Source organism: Cupressus sempervirens, chromosome 8, assembly GCF_028749045.1.
Source record: "Cupressus sempervirens isolate cs-2001-9-10 chromosome 8, ASM2874904v1, whole genome shotgun sequence".
Lineage (NCBI taxonomy): Eukaryota > Viridiplantae > Streptophyta > Pinopsida > Cupressales > Cupressaceae > Cupressus > Cupressus sempervirens.
In genome coordinates this window covers 154,844,171-154,865,770 of record NC_143125.1, presented here as the reverse complement: position 1 = coordinate 154,865,770, position 21,600 = coordinate 154,844,171, and positions in this window count along the sequence as shown.

The following is a 21,600-nucleotide window of genomic DNA, read 5'->3' as shown; positions in this document are numbered from 1 at the left end:
AAATATTATGACCAAAATTCGAATAAGAGGATGTCTATCTTTTAGGACCCAAATACATGTCAAAACACAAAAATCATAGATCCAAATGCATACCATCATCTAGTGTCCAAAACCATCTTTCTAAAAAATATATGAAGTCTAAAATATGACATCATGGGAAAAAGTTATTCCCTTTGGAAGAAAAACACTTATTAGACTATGTAGTAATAACTAGTGAAACACAAACATCGTAGAAACAAACATGTACCATCATCTAGTGCTCAAAACCATCTTTCTAACAAATATATGAAGTCCAAATTTTGAGATCATGTAAAAAAGTTATTTCCTTTGGAAGAAAAACACTTATTAGACTATGTGGTAATAAATAAAGAACCTTAAATTCCTCTCCAATCCAAATTAATTTTTTAATATCAATGGCTTTTTTTAATCAAAATAAAATATTATGGGGGACTTTAGAGGGTCCTTGACATAATATAATTTGGCTCAATATATTTTATTTGGTTGGTTCAGTTTAAAATCACATGCCACAAAAAATTTAAAACATTTTAAAATGACAATTTTAAATAAATTTAAGTGGGCATTAAATAAGTTATTGTTTTGAACTAGTTGAATAACTTAGAGAGGGGTGAATTATCTATTCCCAAACACTTAATAAAACTTTTGATCTATTGGTTAGTACTTCAAAAAGAAAAACCACCATTTGATATTTGTAAGTTATAGAAGAGTAATTCACCAATCCAAAGATAAGCATGAATGCACAAAAATACCAAGATAATCAACACCAAGATCTATGTGGAAAACTCAAAATGGGGAAAACCATGAAGAAGATAATCCTTTTTCAAAGAAAGAAACAATAAGATTATTTTTATAACAAGGCTAACAACCTAAAATGTTCACTGCAATATGAGAAGTGACTCTACCATTGGGCTAATTCTCATGATGGGCATGCTCTAGAAATACAAAAGGATCATTGTCAGTACAGTAAAACTCAATGCCAATAGGCTTATAGCCAATATATGAAAGATGAATTATGAACCATAGAAATATAACTTTTCCAACTCTTTACAATTCTAGTTTAATATTATCTCAACCTCCTTGAATCAACTAACTGAGTAGGCTCACATATAAGAAACAAGATTTCATGTAGTGAATAAACAACATTTAATCACAAACTTTCTACATCTATCTAGAAATACACACACACACACACACACACACACACACACACACACACACACATACACTAGATGCACACCAAAAATCCATTAGCTAAAATAGATTTGAGCTAGGACACACCACCTTGAGAAACACAATGATCCTCAAGGATACTAATATGAAACAATGATCATCAGTACCAATGGTTATGAAAAATCATGCTAAGAATAGTTTTTGGAATTAGAATTGAATCACACACATCACAAGGGATCAATCTAGAAAAAATGATCCACTAGAATAATTCAAACCATCACTGAATAAAAAAATTGTAAAATAATTGATGCTCATCCAATTGTAAAATAACCAAATGATACACTACATAAGCACTAGGCTAAGCACCAGAGGATAATGATCTTGACATCAATGACAACCATCAACCTCACATTCTAAATGTACATAGGAGAAACACTTATTCATGATAACTAAGCTAGACTAAAGAAACAACTGCTAAATAATGCCTCTACAAACATCTCATGTCTTCTTGACTACAATTGCTAAAATCACTCTCAGACTAGCATCTTAGTGATAGTTCTAGAATGGGATTATACTATTAGTGCATATCTATAAAAGTCTACACACACACACACACACACACATATGAAGTGAAAGATATATCAAGATAAGAATATGAAAATGCTAAAATATTTGTATGCATGAGGTTAAACAATGCTAAATGATACTAAAATCTCTATAACAATGATGCTAAATAGGTGTTTGAAACGATAGCTCTAAATGCCTATAGTAAGGATGCATACAACTTGGGGTCCTTTTTCTCTTGATTTTCCCTTCTATTTATAAGATTGTAGAAGGGGGTTGAGGTAAAGATTTGGGTTTTACCTTTTAATGGGGGTAAGAGTGAAACTGAAAATGTCTCATAAAACCCCAAGAGGAACAATCCAATAGACTTGGTTTATGAGGATAAATAGGGATATTCAAATCTTTTAAATTTCAAAAAGGGTGGATTTCACTTTTGAGAGGATAAATAATTTTAGTTGATTTATTAAATATTGCATTTCTTTTGAACTTTTTGTCTTTATCTTTTCTCTTTCTTATTTTATTTTTTGATTTTATGAATTGAATTTCCTCTTTGAAAGTGATTTTGGTCGTTTTGAATTTGATCATGGGTTTAGCTAATTAATTAATGAATAACTCAAATGACTTGATATTATAATTCTTTTGAAAGCCTATTATTTTCTTCATTTATCTAATTTTGTCTTTAGTTTTCATTGTTTGATCTAAATTCACATTGTTTAGATCTTTCCCAATTTTAAGTTGTCTACAAATTCCCCTCTTTAAGCTAATATGCAAAGCATATTAGTTCAAATAATGTCTCCATTTTCTAATTTTTAGCCATTTTTTAATGATTAAGTGTCTAACCACTGATGTTTTGCTAGTTTGGAACTGATATGATGCCTGATTATTGATAATTTGATGTACGATTCCTAATATTTTGATGTTTTAAAACCTTTATTTAGAAAAATTTGTTTGGATTCCCCAGTTAATTATGATTGATGTTGAATTTTGGCTAGGATAGAACATTTTTCAAAAATTTTAATGCCCCAGTTTGATATAGACATATTTCCCCATCAAAAATAAAATTGGAAAAGGTGATTTGTGCATTATAGAGAAAACAATTTTATTTTTACATAATGTTGATGAAAAAGTTGGAAGATGAATTGGATAGTTGGTATGTCATTGAATGTGATTGAACAATACCCATGTCGAGAAAATGGATCTAAAGTCATTAAATCAAGCAAAGAATGTTCAAAAAAATGTCATAAAATGCCTCTAATGGGGGTTAAATAGGTGAAAAGAATTTTTACCCTTTTCATTTTTTTGAAAATATTCAAGACTATACTAAGTTACTAAGAGGGGAGAGGTGAATCAGTAACAACCCCAAGAGGAACAATCCAACAGACTTGGTTTGTGAGGATAAATAGGGATTTTCAAATTTTTTAAATTCAAAAAAGGGTGGATTTCACTTTTGAGAGGATAAATAATTTTAGTTGATTTATTAAATATTGCATTTCTTTTCAACTTTTTGTCTTTATCTTTTCTCTTTTTTATTTTATTTTTTGATTTTATGAATTGAATTTCCTATTTGAAAGTGATTTTGGTCTTTTTGAATTTGATCATGGGTTTAGCTAATTAATTAATTAATAACTCAAACGAGTTGATATTATAATTCTTTTGAAAGCCTATTGTTTTCTTCATTTATCTAATTTTTTCTTTAGTTTTCATTGTTTGATCTAAATTCACATTATTTAGATCTTTGCCAATTTTAAGTTTTCTACAAATTCCCCTCTTTAAGCTAATATGCAAAGCATATTAGTTCAAATAATGTCTCCATTTTCTAATTTTTAGCCAAATTTTAATGATTGAGTGTCTAACCACCGATGTTTTGCTAGTTTGGAACTGATATGATGCCTGATTATTGATAATTTGATGTATGATCCTAATATTGTGATGTTTTGAAACCTTTATTTAGAAAAATGTGTTTGGATTCCCTAGTTAATTTTGATTGATGTTGAATTTTGGCTAGGATAGGACATTTTTGAGAAATTTTGATGCCCCAGTTTGATATAGGCATATTGCCCCATCAAAAATAAAATTGGAAAAGGTGATTTGTGTGATATAGAGAAAAAAAAATTATTTTTACAAAATGTTGATGAAAAAGTTGGAAGATGAATTGGATAGTTGGTATGCCATTGAATGTGATTAAACAATATCCATGTCGAGAAAATGGATCTAAAGTCATTAAATCAAGCGAAGAATGTTCAAAAAAATGTTGTAAAATGCCTCTAATGGGGGTTAAATAGGTGAAAAGAATTTTTACCCTTTTCATTTTTTTGAAAATATTCAAGACTATACTAAGTTACTGAGAGGGGAGGGGTGAATTAGTAACTTCTAAAACTTTAACACTTTCAATTCTTAATCTAATAATCCAATTAGTAATTAATTCATCACATCTAATCTAATTACATCCATGAGAAACTAAAAACATGAAAGCATCCATAACACATTGACACAAAGATTTGGTGACCCAAAAACCTTCCAAATAGAAAGTAAAACTAAGGTGGGGATGATACCCACAAACTTTAGTATTACAGCATAAAGTTGGCCTATTAAGGCTTACATTGATCACTTCTAATGATCTATCCTATTAGGAGCAATTAGGACTGCTAGATCCACCTTGTGAGAGATTTACAAATATTCAATGAAGTATGCTCTTGGTAAAAAGATTTATGAAAGAATATTAGGTCTACCTTGTTAAAGGATTTTGACTGGTTCACCTATTAGGATGAAGCAGTAGTAGATCTCTGATTTGCAACATGATTTGCTGAAACAAATTCCTTTGTGTACTAATCACCTTTCTGTGATAGATATGTCTCTGCTGCTCCTTATGTTGTTATGGCCTTTACAATTCACTCTTTTCTACTACATTCATAACTTGAACTTTTTGCATCCACATTCATATACATCCATACATACACTCTAATATGGTAAAATAGATTACATATATATATATATATACCAATCCAAATTATATAGTTACAAAGTTAGCCATGATACAAGTTAACATAGATATTACAAAGTTGTCCCACATGAAGACACTCAGGTTCTGAAGACTAACTCGATGAGGTTATGATACTTGACATCCACTGTCAATGCTTGGCATCATCATGCACTCACTAGACATAGAAGTTCAATCCATACTGATCACTTTCAAGAAGTCTTGAACTTGGTTTGTACTAGTGACTCAGTAGATATTGAGCAACTCGAAAAACACTAAATCACTTGGTTACCATAAAGTAGCTTAGTTAACACTGGCTTTGCATCACATGAACTGTGAACTCAATAGACATTACAATACTTGGTAACCACTAATAAACATGGCATATACTAAAATGCACAATTTAAATAGCTAGACTTCACACTGATTGAATCTTCTCAATGACCACTGGAATTTGTCCAAAGGACTCAGTAGCAACTAAAATGCATGGAAAACACTGTAAACTATTTAAAAAGCTTCATAGCTATAGACAATCTGAATAACTATGTGTCACTAATAACAAACTTGACTAATATGTCAACAATCTCCACCTTTAGCATTAGTGACAAAAATACTTATTAGCCAAAACCGAATACCTTGTATCCATCACCACGTGGTACTAGGTAGGTAGAGTGCTATATTTTTTTGAGATTTTTCAAAATTGATCTTTGTAAAGTATATATAGTATACTATACATCTCTTTCTATATACAACATGTCTTACTGATACAAGTTCTCCACCATAACATATTTCTCCCCCATACTATGTGTCTTTCAATGTACATGTCTTACTTCCCCATAACATATGGCTTTCTACAATGTAACTCTTCTCCCCCTTTTTGACACTAATGCCAAAGATTTATTCTAACATATTTACATAGAAAAACCAAAATGGGATAAGAATTCAGAATGTACCTTGAGATTGATTGCCAAGGTTTTATCTCAATTTTCTTGCAGGAGCTTGCATGTATGAAGTGCAATTTGTACCTCTACTAATAGTTCAATCATATGGTCCATAATAGAGAAGTTATTATCATGGATTACATATATATATACCAATCCAAATTACATAATTACAAAGTTGATCATAATACAAGTTAACATAGATATTACAAAGTCAGCCCACATGAAGACACTCGAGTTCTGAAGACTGACTCGGTGAGGTTTTGATACTCAGCATCCACTATCAATGCTTAGCATCATCATGCACTCACTAGAAATAGAAGCTCAATCCATACTGATCACTTTCAAGTAGTCTCTCAATGTACATGTCTTACTTCCCCATAACATATGGCTTTCTCCAATGTAACTTTTCTCCCCCTTTTTGACACTAATGCCAAAGATTTATTCTATCATATTTACATAGAAACACAAAAATGGGATAAGAATTTAGAATGTACCTTGTGAGTGATTGCCAAGGTTTTATCCCAATTTTCTAGTAGGAGCTTGCATGTATGAAGTGCAATTTTTACCTCTATTGATAGTTCAATCATATGGTCCCCAATAGGGAAGTTATTATCATGGATAAGAGTTTTTGAATATAAAATATGTTTTTGCATGCATCCATGATTAGAAGGATCATATTTTGTAGGTCAATCAATGTTGATCGGATCGTTGCTTCTTCTCTTAGTAATTCAACTTGCATGTTTGACAAAAATCTGATTTTCTTGAAATATGCAGAGTTTGAACTAGGGTCAAGTTTTAGTTGTTGAGCACTTGCCTTTAGATCTATATCTATTTTGGACAATTTATCCTTTATTTTCTTTGTACACTTAGAGACATCACATAGTTTTCCTTAAAGTGATGACACATTTGAATAGGATGCTTCAAGATTGGCCAAAATTGTAGAAAGTTCTACTTCGTAATGGCTATTTGCTGAGCAATGTGCTCCAACACTTTATTATTAAATTTATTTTTAGCTTTTTCAACTAGCTTATCTTGTCCATTGGTGTCCTCATTGAATTTTTGGACTGCTTCTGCTCGTTGATACAAAATAGGTTGAGAAGAATCAACCTCAATTCCTATTGCCTCGATCAACATGTCTTACTGATACAAGTTCTCCACCATAGCATATTTCTCCCCCATACTATGTGTCTCTCAATGTATATGTCTTACTTCCCCATAACATATGGCTTTCTCCAATGTAACTTTTCTCCCCCTTTTTTACACTAATGCCAAAGATTTATTCTATCATATTTATATAGAAACACCAAAATGGGATAAGAATTTAGAATGTACCTTGTGAGTGATTGCCAAGGTTTTATCCCAATTTTCTTATATGAGCTTGCATGTATGAAGTGCAATGTGTACCTCTTTTGATAGTTCAATCATATGCTTCCCAATAGGGAAGTTATAGGATGCTTCAAGATTGACCAAAATTGTAGAAAGTTCTACTTCTTAATGGCTATTTTTTGAGCAATGTGCTCCAACACTTTATTATTACATTTATTTTCAGCCTTTTCAACTAGCTTATCTTGTCCATCGATGTCGTCATTGAATTTTTGGACTACTTCTGCTAGTTGATACAAAATAGGTTGAGAAGAATCAACCTCTATTCCTATTGCCTTGGTCAAAAAAATTTTGGCATCTACAATTATCTTATACTCTTTGTCTCTCTCCTCTCTTAATCTTTTCTATTTGGACTTTCTCTGAAGGAGTTCACCAAATGTCTACATTTGGTGTAGAGTAAACTTGTAAATATCCCAATTGGGGATTACTATTTCTTCATCTAAATCTATGTCTTCCTCTATCTCTTTTCCTTTCCCCAAAAATGTTGTGCTTGGTTGAGCCTTATGCTCAACTATCCTTACACTTATTGCTTTTGTATTCGAAATGGAAACAATGGTAGACATACTTGGGCTTGTAGTAAAAACTGATACTATACTAACCGATGGAATACTTATAGAAATACTTGAAGAATCCAAAATTAATGATTCAAAATTGGTGTGCTTACTATTGATGTACTCAAAACTGAAGAAGTCAAAATTGGAGAAGTCAAAACTAAAGTACTCAACTTGGTAGATGAAGAAGGAATCTGCAACTCTGTGGATGAAGTGGAAGTCACTTCTATTAGTGATGTGTTTAGCTGAGTTGGGGCAAAGAGTGATTGAACATTTTATTTGTCACTAGTAGTCACAATCAAACTTGTTGAAGCTAACTCCACACTTGATGTAGTCAATAGTTTTCTTAAGGAGTGAGGAAGTGAGGCAATGACTGATGCATCTATCTTGACTGGGTCAGTCTCCTCATCATCTTTCTTTTCTTCCTTAGTAGCCTCTTAATCTTCTTCATCTTCTTCATTATCAAATTGAATCACTTCTTCAACATTCTCTTCCTCATCTTTCTACTTATCTTCTTCTTCATCATCTTCATCCTTTACTTCAACTGGAAATTTGCTTGGTTTATGAAGATGATAGACATTTTTCCAAGTATTTGTAGCATTCCTAACAACATGATCAATGTCCTTGATCAAAATCAAACAAGTATTAAGCTTTAGAGTCAATTTTTCTTTGATGACTCTTTCACCTTAGCATTTCATATGCTTTGTAGTAACTACCTCAAGGTTTGTGCATATATGTCTTTGACTATTTGCATAGCAAAATCCTATCTTGGCTTTATCTTCTTTAGTAATTCACTAGGGATCTGATCTGGTGAGTATTTCCGTTTACATATTTTGTTTAGCACTAGATCTTCAACTTGCTTCTGCTCTTCTATTTTTTTGATCTCATATTTCAATGATTTAAAATTTGGTATCCCTGTTCCTTCTTCCAATTTCTTTAATCTTTCCTAGAAGGTGGGTGGAGGTCTACTAAATATATTGTCATCTCCTTTCTTTCATGACCTCCTTGTGAAGACTACAGTGGATGGCTTTGCAAGCTTGTTGATGATCACCTTGCCCTTTTTCTTCAAAGGTTCTTCTTCTTTCTTGGATTCTTCCTCATCCTCTGCTTCCTCCACATCCTCACCTTTTCCCTTGGTTAACAAGAGAGGTGTACTTGATTTTAGCTTTGTTATTCTTCTCTTTCCTTTGTCGACCATCTATGGGAGCTTTATTTCTAGTTCAATTCTGGCCTTGGCTTCATCATACATTTCAAAATAATGGGCCTCAAGATCAACTGGTTCATTGATAAAGGATTCAATAATATCCACTGGTTCATTGATAAAGGCTTCAATAATATCCTTTGTCTCATCAATATTTACCTCATAGCCAAGAGGTTTCACCCACACAATTCTAGGCTTAACTGCTTGGATATATACCATTGTCCACCATGAAGTATACATCATCCTTATAATCATCAACTAACTTCTTTGGAATCCTAAACCTATTGTTCATTTTCTCCTTGAATACATCAAGGTAGTTGTCCATGATGTTGTTGTAATTCTCACCCATCTTAGTGTAATACCCCAAAATTAGCACATTGCCATATTAACCAACTTTGGTTTATTCAACTATTCCTAAGTCCTATTTTACTAGGCAATTCTAATTCTAATAATCACTACTTGACCTAGGTGTCAAATGTAGAAAACCATAATTTTCATTAATCATATTATATATTTAATTCCTAAATATTGACTTGAATTAGCTACACAAACCTATCAATTTAATTTAATTTAATTATAAGTGTTCTACTTTAATTAAATTAAAATCACCTCTTTACCTAATATGCAAAGGAATTAAATACATTTAATTTAATAAGATATCTCCTCTTTTTAATTATTCAATTAGTTAAAGTTATCCATTTATGAGGTGATATTCTATTTTATTAAATTAAAAATTCACTCAAAAAAAGGAACTAGTCAGCTCCTTTTATCACTCAATAGGCACTCAATTAACTCATTTTATCACTCAAAAAGGACTCAGTTAACTCTTTTTTATCACTCAAAAGGACTTAGTTAACTCCTTTTATCACTCAAAGGCAACCAATTAAGTCCCTTTTCATGAGGAAGTTAACTTTATGACTGGCTCACCTCTTCAATCTTGACCATCCATTTCTGTTAATCTTGATCGTTGATCACCTCTTGGATTCTATAAAAGAAGCTCTCCATTCCTCATTACAAAGGATGAATTTTGGAATTTGGGTCAAATTTATGCAGAAATTCTTACTCACTTTGCTTACATTTGCAGAGCTTTATTTCTTTCATTTTAATATCATTTAGATTTTAAATATACATCCATTTAGCAGACTATGCTTCTTCATTTCTTAGATTAATAATTTCTTCTCTCATCTAGATTAATTGCACTTTCATTTAGTTGCATAAATCCTTCATTCTAGAGGCATGGTTGCCTACTTCTCATTCTGAGAGAAAAGGCATAATCCTTCTAGCTAGAAGGCAATAGGTCACTCTGTTAGACTTTTCAAATAAATAACACAATGTTTATTTTGGGATGATCTCACAGGTAATGACCATGTTGAAGTGTATGTGAGGATCAAAGGCCCACAATTTCACATATACATTTCTGGCACCCACCGTGGGGCTCAAAAAATCAATTTTTCTAGCCTCATTTTCTATATTTTCTACATTTTTATTATTATATCCATACAGGTTTCTAGATTTTCACGTGAGAAATCTAATTTTTTGCATGAAGACCTGAAGATTTTGCGTCTTCCCCTACACTTTCTCAAGTGAAAAAGTGCATAATTGCGCAGATTCTTGTGCAGTGCACATCATTTTTTTCATGTCGGTCTGTGCATGATTTTGCATGGAATTTTGCAATAGAAATGTGAAATATAGGTTTTCAAATTCCAATTTATCAAGATTTTTGTTCGACTAACAATTTTCTCTAGAGCAATTTCTTTCGGATTTATGTTTTATGGGTATCAAAAAGAACAAAAAAAGTAAAATTTTATTTTCCCATAGTTAAGCTTCCATTTGACTAATGGTGTTTTTTGAAGCATTTTATTTCTAATTTATGGTATTCAATAGCTTAACAGTGGTTTGCAGGATGCTTGACGAAGATACCTTTTATCCAAATACTTGGAACATATACTAACTATGTGAATGCATGACACTTGTCAAAGATATGCATGATAAATATTTATTTCAAACCCACATCAATGTTGTGTCTTCTTTTATTTCTTTTCACACATAGTATAAATAGGGCTTGTGAACTTCGTAGGGTGCAAGACAGGGGAATAGGGGAGTATGCTCTTTACCACTTGGAGGTCATGACCAAGGGTAAATCAAAAACCTAGAACCCTTTAAAAGATGACATCTAAGGGAGGCAAGAAAGTTAGTGCTTCTCCCAAACAAAGCCTTTAATGAAGAGATGATGATTTCCTTTTAGGGGATCAAAGTCTTGGAATAGGACAAGGTGGGATCAATTAAGCTAACTTAGTGATTAACATGTCTTGTGTGTTTGGGTGAGGAAACAAGGTAGAGGAGTATGCTCTTTCCCCTTGAGGGAAATCAAAAACTTTGACCCTTAGATCTAAACCACCAATCTGAGTCAATCCTTTAGAGGGTCTGCTGGAGTGATCCAAACTCCGAGAATGATCCAAGTGAGCACACTCCTTTCGTCGAAGATTCCACCTCACTATAATAAAGAAGCTTTCTTGAGTGAAACCCTCCAAAGCCATATTAATTTCCTCTTATTCATTTTGATATCACATATCAAGAAGAGGCTCTATAAATTACACTGGTCGGCGTTGACCCCAATCTTGCTAGTCAAGAGTGTGCACTTACAGATGCTGGTGTAGGCTATTGGCCTCAACTTCACTTGTGAAGCCACTAGGGATTAGTATGAATGGAAGCCAAGTAAAAACCTTTTAGTTAGTTGCTACCTAGTTTACCTCTGAAAGGAAGCATAATCTTTGTGCAAGGAGGGGGAAGAATCTGTCCTATATAACTCACCATAGGCATGCAACTAGGTGTTGGAAGGTGATATATGCACTTGACTCCTACCACAAGGGTGTTCATTCAACATATATTTTATTAAGCCCTTTGAATACACTAAAAACACAGGCACCCTCTAGAGGGTGACACGACTGTGTGAGGTGCACACGTGCACATAAGCTGTGGGACAAAGGTTTTGCCTTCTCTACCAATTTTCTATTTTAGGGATAAAAGCATGTTTGTTATTGAGTCTTTAAACATTGTCCAAACCTTTCAAACAAACCAAACCTCAAGAATCCCCCACTCCTTTGAGTTTCTTTGTCCTTGATTGGGTTGTTTGAAACTATTGCTTGCTTCCTGTGTTTCTCTGGAAACCAATTATCTTATTCAAAACAACCAAAATGATGTCCAAAACTTGAAAATAGTCTTACTGCCTATCTGAAATCTGTTCACAATAGTCTGAAACTTGCAAAAATTGCTTCAAAATTTAGTATCTACTTGTGCTCTAAATCTAGTTTTTTATTTGCAACATTTTACCTCTTCTTTGTCTACAAAAAATGTCAAATAGTGGCTTCCTGCTTAGCTAATGACTTGTGACCTACACAAACTAACCTTGTCTCTTGTTCACTTTGTCTTTGGTCTTTGGTGCTTGTCATACTCTGTGTGAAAATGGTCATAATCCTTGGTTGTTCTAGCCATTACTCAGATGACTCGTACCTTAGTATACAGTACCCTTATCTTTCTTTTTTTTTGAGACTATGTTCTAGTGTGGTCCTTGTTTAAGCTTTTGCTTTTTTTTCTTTTCTATGACTATGGAAACAAGAAGTGGCAAAGTGTCTTATCCCCAAAGATCTAGACGAGGTAGAGCTAGAGGTACTAATCATGGTAGATTTTTCTTTTCAGTCCATACATGGTCTATCTCTAGTTCATCTACTAAGGAATCTTCACGATCCCCCTCACTTGTCAGATCATCTTGGGTCCATAGAATGTTCTTTATAAACTTCCAACAAACCAGGAATCCCTTGTATCAAGAGGATCCTAAAACTAGCAAAGGTCCCACATCTCCAAACAATATATCTAAATTCTTTTTCAAAGGACCTTTCCAATCACAACATACTAAAACTAAATGCATTCCAACAATGGTTGATTACGAACCGGAACATGGTGAACATAGCAGAAACCAAGACCAAACTAGGAATGACAAAGAAAAAGAACATGACATTGATAGAAAGTAGGAAGAGATGGAAATACTTCCTCGACACATAGCAAAGTGTCATAAAGGCAAAAACTTTCAAAAGGTCATGGAAATTCTGCTCAACAAATAGAAAGAAAAATACTTTCTCAAACTTTCCCAAGAGGGAGCTAAGCTCCCCCATCATTTCAATGTGGAAACTATCACTATGCCTAAAGAGCAAACTGAAACTTCTAAACTCTGAAAACAACTACAAATTATGTAAGACCAACTAGCTCAGATGATGCATGAGAAAGACAAACCCACAAAAACATACACCTTAGATGCTCTTTGTCCATTTCCATTTGACAAGAGCATAGGCATGCCTCATTTTCCAAGAGGAGTAGAGCTACCTAAGTATGATTAATACTTTGGAACTACTGATCCCTAAGATCATTTGTGAGAATTTAGTGCCTTTTCTATGGAATTAATGTATAATCAGACATATCTCATGCGTTTATTCTCAAGAAGTCTAGGTGCTCAGGCTATGGAATGGTTTTCACACTTGTGTCTTGGCATCAAAAAATTTGATGAAATTGCCAACTTGTTTGTCCAACAATATTCTCATAACATTCAACACCTTGTTAACATCTAAGATTTGTGTAATCTTAAGCAGAAGGTTGGGGAGCCTTTCCTCACATTCCTTCAGAGGTGGAGACAAATTTAAACTAAATACTCACACAAAATCCTAGAAACAAAGAAACTTGACATCTTTATGGATAACCTCCTACCTGATTTTGGGTATAGATTCCAACTTCAATGTCCATGCACCTTTGAGAAAATGGTCACACAGGCTATCCGCATAGAGGAATTCATGGTCAAGAAGGGTGAACTTACTTTTTAGAAAGACACAAAATGTAGTGCCTGCCCCTAGTTTACATTTTTCAAGCTACATTTATGATCTGATTGCCAAACTCTTTTAGGCCAAATTATGTTTGATGAGTAGTATTATTATTTTAGAGATTATCAGATGAGGTTTACACTCAGTTTATTATATGATGAGATTACTTGGTACTCTATATTTCATGCATGTATGATGATTATTCAATGGTTTTAGTTATCGATGATGATTAGTTAGATGGCTTATTATTTCATGTGCCTCTTATGGATACTTACCCCATACTGCATGTGTATGGTGTGCGTGTTGTTTTATTTATGTATGGTGTTTCTGATATGGTTAAGGAAGGGAGTCGTAGTCACCTGCTAGTTGGGATCTACACGATGCACCACTTCCTGCCATTGCCTGTTTAGCTTAGAATATTGTGTTTGTACATGCGTGGATTTTATGCAGGTTGCAGGTACCGAGTATCGACTTCCCTAAATTGTCAGGATGAGCGTACCCTATCGCACTGTCTCAATGGTAAGAGAGGGGAGATAAACTCTTAAGTCCAAATCCTAAACCCTCTAGCCAATTGTCCTAATTGATAATTAGGACAAGTATCTAAGTTAAGTACCCTCCAAATGCATCAAATGATGTAATTTTGTGATTATAACCTTTTTGTTTGATTTGGTATGTATTTTTCTATGATGGGTTTTCGTATGTTGCTTTATGAGTCCTTGGTGTATTTTCTATTAATTAAGTCTAATTAAAAAGACTAATTAATGATTTAATTTAATAAAAAATTATTATGATATCTTTATATTTAATTAATTAATTAATTAATTAATTAAAAGAACTAAAGTTGGAAATTAAAGTTCAAGATATATTTAGAACAGGATAATATTTATTTAATTTAATAATAATATATTTGGAGTTCATTTTTAAATAAATGCTAAATATTATTGTTATTTAAATTAATTAAATATGTTATCAATTAAGTTCTAAAATAGATTAAAAAGTTGAAAGATATTAATTTATTAAGAATTCTAGATCGCATGATCTAAACATGAGTGAAATATAAGAATTAAATTAAAAGATTAAATTATAAAAATTAATAATGTTATTTTTAATTTCTTAAAAGTGCACATAAGATTTAAAATAATAAATAATTAAGAATTGAAGTCAAGTGAAATTTTAAATAAAGTTATTTAAGAATTCAACTTAATGTGCATGAAAGTTGAATGCAAAAGAATTAGAAAAGATAATAAAAGTTATTTTGGAGTTAACTGAGTGGTGCAAAGAGTCTTCTCGGGTAAACGCACAATTAGTGCCCCGAATTGAGGAGAATTTTCTTATCACAACTTTGGGGGTTCATTTTTGGGGGAGAGGAATTTGGACGAGAATTTTTGGAGGAAGACAATTTTTGGAAGCAAATTTCAGAAGGCTGATACGAAGAAAGTCTTGAAGGGGAAGGTTATTGAGAGGAGCGATTTCGCATACAATTCCTGGAGATTGCATAATAGCATCAGGATCAGGTAGGGTCTTGTGGTTTTTATCCATTAAATATGCAAATTATCCCTTCCTGCCTTCTTCGTGTCTGGGGTTTGTAGATCTGAATTCTCTGTGATAAAAGTTTTAAGCTTTCAATCTTGTGAAGTTATTAATTATTCGTCAATAATTTATGTATCCATGGAGACTGGATGAATTAATTAGAACCATTGTTTTCTTGATTTAGAAAGTAAGATCTAATTTGATAAGGGTTTTGTTTTAATGAAATTGAAAAGTTCTAGATAAATAAAAAAATAAATAAATAAATAAAATAAATAAAATAAATATATATATATAAATATATATATTTATATTTTACATATTTACCCTTTGGAAGAAATTGTTTTTATAAAAAAAAAAGAATTAAACAAAATTAATTTTGTTAAAATAAAACTTATTTTATTGTTTTAGAATAAAATAAAATCATTTAAAAAAAATTTATTTATAAAAAAAAAAAATGTATATAATAATATTAGTGGGGGGGGGGGAGGGAATCACCCCGTACCCGCCCCCCCACTGTCGGCAGGCGACAGTACCTGCGTCACAGGTACTGCGATGGCAAGTACAGAGTACCTGTCGCCGCAGGCCCTGCGACTGCAGGCCTGCGGCCAAAGCCGACGGGCTATAAACGTGGGGGGGAAAACTTTGTATTCAATTTTTTTATTTTTTTTATAATTTTTTTTTTTTTAAAAATTATTTAAAACGAATTTTATTTATTTTAAAAATTTTAAATAATAAAATTATAATATATTCAATATTTATAATAGATTAAACTTTTTAAATATTTAATAAATAAATATTAATTACATAGGTATAGTTGTAAATTTTAATTTATTAATAATTTTGCTCAAATATTAATAAATTAACAATTACTAGTGGGATTAAAATAAGTAATTAGATCTAATGAATATTGATTAATTTAATTAAAACTAGTTTAATTAAGTTAATTAATAATGAATGTTATTTGACTAAATTATAAATTTGGATATTGATTTAATGAAAGTTATTATAGAAATGGGTTATTCAAAAAAGGGTAGTTGTGAAAACTTTGTTACTTGAATTCGACATTAAACTAAATCACAAACCTTACCTTAACTTAAATAATATACTTTCAGATCCAATCTCTGAGACTTTGATGTTGTCCTTGTACTTTGAATGTTTTGGGGGTTGGTTTAGAGTTGACCAGTTCAGGTTGTTACCAGAGGCTCGGGGTTTGTGAATGTGATGTCTTGATGATTTGGTCTCGATCTTTCTTAACCTGACCATGGTAATGTGATGAAGTGCTCTATGACATGATTGTGTTTACTATTTGTGATTGCTTTCCAGTTCCTTGTGTGAAGCTGAGATGTATGTATTTGAGAATACCTAACTTAACCATTTTTGAGTCTCGATCAGTTATATTTGATAACCATTTCTGAGTCTCGATCAGTTATACTTGTATTACTTTCTAGTTGCTCATTAGAGAACCATTGGATTTTGTGACTTATCATTGATGCCTTCAGTTGCTGATAAAGAACTGTCGTGATTACTTGATTACTATTTGATGTTATCTGTTGCTCATGAAGAACTGATATATTTTGTGGATTATCTTTTTATGATATTTTCAGTTGCTCGCATAGGACTGAGATGGTTTTATTATGATTCTTTGATTTATGAGTTCATGAGCTAGGGTAGGTTATCTATGTGTAGAGTCAGGAAGTGGCTTGCAATGGGGGTCAGAGCCCTAAGAGGTTGCCTTGAGAAACCCATTGTAAGTCATTTTTAATAAGTAAAAACATTTACACTAAATGAGAGAAAATGAACCTAACAAGATAATTGTATGTTCTCTCCCATGCCATGAGTGCTAGTACAAACTAGGATGGGGTAGAGAGGATGCTTGGTTATGACCTTGCATTCCATAGTATGCCTCGTCAGTACGAGAGGATACTAGTGGCCGCAGGATCAGTAGGGACCCGAGATTCCTAAGGGATTGCTCGGGTAACTTCTACATGACTTTTGTGATGACACTTTCCTGCTTGCATATTAGGTTTCCTACTTGTCTTGTGGTACCTCTGGGATTTAGATGTCGATCTTTTTAGGAACCCTTGAGTTAGCATACTTATAGGATTTCCTGGACTTAGAGAGTATTTATGATTATAGGTTTTGTTGTCCTATTTGGGACTTGAGACTATCTCCTCAGCGCGGTGGGAGTGGACCATTTAGGTTCCACATGGTCGGGTGGTAGTGCTTTTACTCTTACCATTGAGATCCGTTCCGTGGTCACCGTGGCTGGATTTTTCGTGATTGGCATTTACCTTCACTATGTTCTTGGATTATTATGATGGATGGTTAGATTTTATGATAGATGTTTTATCATTATGGATGTATGGATGTATCATGTATGGTGAATAGTTTCATATATTTTTACTGTACTTTGTATCATGGATTTGAGGATGTTGTATCTTGATCTTTACATATGTATATTTTTTTAAGCCTTTCATACCCTGTGACATGTACAGTGGATGAATGAGCATTCCGAATTAATTTGCCAAGGAGCATTCGGAACAAATGTATATTATGGACATTGGAGTTCTGATTATTCTTTTATATGTATGTGTTAGTTGTTAGACTTAGAATTAATTAAATTTAAATGTGACTCAACGTCTTGGGATCTTTAAGAAATGTAACTTGCATTGTATGTTTGTCGATGATTACATGTTATTGCTTCCGCTACTATTTGTTGATGTGTATGTCATACTTTCTTACTTAAAAAAAAAAAAAAAAGTTTAGCAAACTTAGTGAAACTTTAGGTTAATTCTTTTGGATCCCTTGGCGGGGCGTTACACAAAACAAGGCTCCACCTCTAACAAGGACAAACCCAAGTACATCAACAAGAACTAAGAAGTTGTACATGATGGGGTTGTTGACAATGTCACTCCTAAGCCTCCTAAGGCAGCATTTAATCTCACATATAGTCTCAATGCAAACAAGAATACTGATTATGGGGACACAACCCAAGAACAGAATGGAAACAACAGAAAAGGGAAATTATATTAACTGAGAAAATAAGCTAGTACAACCAGTACAGGAAAATAAACTTCAAATGGTGCCCTAAGGGCTTACAATAGCATAAATCTGGAGATAATTTCTCCTTATGGTACCTCCTCTCAAACTCCACTCCGAACTGCCTTTTACAATGCCAAAAATCTCCTTAAATAGACCCCAGAGGGTTAGGGACTAGGAGTACATTCTAGAAAGTGCTAGTAGGCATCCACCGACGAAATAGAAGGTTCCGAAAGCTGCGTTAGAAGTCGGTGCAAATCTAGAAGAATCCAGAAACGGTAACCGAACTTTCGGGAGGCATAACTTTTGAATCGTAGCTCCAATTGATGAACTGTTTACATTTTCGGAAAGCTCTCGAAGCGCTCTATAGACTTATGGACAAGCTTTGCTCATCCCCCATTTTTTGACCCTTTTTGAGGTCATTTAATGCCCCAAACCTAACTTTGAAGCATTCTTAGGAGGTCTCCAAAACTCAAAAAATTGCAATAACTTTCAAACCATGGGGCCTATTGACCTTATTCTTTTTTTGGAATGCTCTAAATCATGATTACATTCATCTAGCCAATTCACACGTTCTAGTTTACTAGAATGATGGCCCAAATACATGCTCCTATTTTTTTGGGATTTTCAAATGCACTGATAGTTGAACTATGAGAGTTGGAACCTTTATTTGAGCCAAATGGGTATCCAAAAATGTAAAGACATGAAACAGAAACTAAGTCTAAGTACATTTTTTTGGGTGACACAAGATTGCCCTTATACCTCTGGATGCTCCTACATCAACTGAGAAATCTCCTTTTGATAACAATACCTTTGGGAATAGATTGAGAAACTCATGGACTACATACCCTAATCGAGAATATACACCTCTAGGTGAACCATTGGATGTGGTTTATAAAACCTTGTTACAGAACAAGCTTATTTCACCATTGGACAACTCTCATGCTTATGATCCACAACCATGCCCACCATGGTGGAACAAAACCACATTCCATGAGTACCACCAAAATAAGGGGCACAAAACTAGCAACTAAATAAACCTATGTCACAAAGTCCAGGACATGATTGATGATGGTGACATTGTAGTTGATGGACATAACAAGAACTTGGATCACAAGGCTTTCAAAGAACCCTTCCCGACTTATGAAAAAGGAGAGAGCTCAAAACCAAAACCTAACAACAAGGTCAACTATGCATACTCTAATGACAACAATGTGATCAACATGGTTGAACTTGTGGATTTTGAGTACAATGACGTTATTACCATTAAGGGCAACCAAGATATCACTAAACCCAAGACACCATTTGTCTTGAGGGGGCCTACTTCCAATACAATGGACAACACATCTTCGCAACACAATGCCAATTTTGTTACATGCTCTCATGCCAAGTTGGTGCTCAAAGGCCTCACAGCCTCTACTTCTGATCTTGAACAACATAAAGACAAAACCCTTGTTGATCCATCTAGAAAAGGTGCAAAACTCGTGACAAATTTAGCAACAACTAGCTATAGTGTTCTCAATCAATTAAAATGAACTAATGCTCAAATCACAATCTTTGAGCTACTTAAAATCTTGCCTACTCATAGGCAGATTCTAGACAAAGCCCTTACTGAGGCAAATGTTCATCAAGCTCTTGATCTTGAATAATTTCAATCTATGCTAGGTCATCTGACCTCACCCTACTTTATGTCCTTCTCTAAGGAGGAGGATAACTCACTGATTCACCCACACAATCAACCTCTACACATTGAGGTCATGATACATTAGACATGTGTTCATCGGGTACTCATCGATAATGGTGTTGGGCTAAACATTCTCTCTGCTACTCTACTTAGACAATTAAATTACTCTAAGTGTAATACCCCAAAATTGGCTTATTGTCATAATCACCAATTCTGGTCTATTTCTAATCAATTCTAAAGTCCTATTTCACTAAGCAAATTCTTATTTTGCTACTTGCTACTTGACTTAATGGTCAGATGCAAAAAATCCTAATTTGCATTCATCATGCTTATTATTTAATTCCTAAAGTATTTACTCATATTAGCCACATTAAAAACATATTGATTAATATTTAATTTAATTATTAAGTATTTATACTTTAACTAAATTAAATTATACCTTAAGGCTAATGTACTAAGGAATTAAATTTATTTAATTTAATAAATATGCCTATTCTAATTAATTAAATGAAATTATTTAATTAAATAAGAAAAGGTATTTATGAGGTCATATCTCATTTTATTAAATTAAATATCTTTCCTGATTCTACCCTTCAGTTCTAAATGGAAACTCTAAGTGAACTCTCTCTTGAATTGGAAACAATCTAGTTAACTTATTCTCACACTCATGAAAAGCTCAGTTAACTCTCCTTTCTTAAGGAAGTTTCCATTTTAACTAAATCTTGCTTCAATCCTCACCATTGATCTGATTTGATTTCACAAATTGATGGATTCCAAGAATTCTATTTAAGATATTCCTAATTCCTTATCAAAGAGGTTGAATGAGAATTTGCATCAAATTGCTGCTAGATTATGCATTCATTTGAGCTCATTATTTTCATAAGATATTCATTTTCTAGTTTAATCTCATTTAGCATAATATGCATACATTTTAGCATAGTTTTCTTTTACATTTTCTTAGATTAAATGTGCATACTCCATTCTATATTAATTTGCATTCTCATATAGATTAGTAGCATTTTCTTTTAAATCCTTCATTCGTAGAGGGTTTGGTTGCTTAACACCTCAAATCTGAGGATATCTAACAAACAATTCCCTTTAGCTAGAAGGCAACAGGTCGCCTTGCCGGCTGATTTTAGAATGAACAATCCAATGTTCATTCCAAGATGAATCCACAAATAAGGACCATGTTGAAGTGTGTGGGTTAGCATAGGCCACATTTTCACATATTCACTAAGGACTCTATTGATCCTCACCATAGGATTCTTATCAAAGCGTATGACGAAGTTGAAGGAAAGTCTCTTGGTCTTGTGGTCTTGCCCCTTCACATCGGTCCTATAGAAAGGGATGTCATTTGTCAAGTCCTTGACATTCCCTTATCTTATAACATTCTACTAGGATGGTCCTGGATACATGAGATGCATATTGTGAGCTCCACATACCATCAATGCTTCAAATTCTCATTTCATGGTTTTGAAGTCACTATTCCTACCAGTACTAGTTACACCTACAATATGCTCAAAGCTATTGACAATTTTGTCCCTACTAATAGGGAGTCTATTGATTATCATGACAACAAGCTAAAACAAATTGAGCAGTCAGTCAACTTGAAAGAGACTAGCATGGGTGAGTACCATATCAAACTAGTGTTGTCATTAACATCTCTTCCTGATT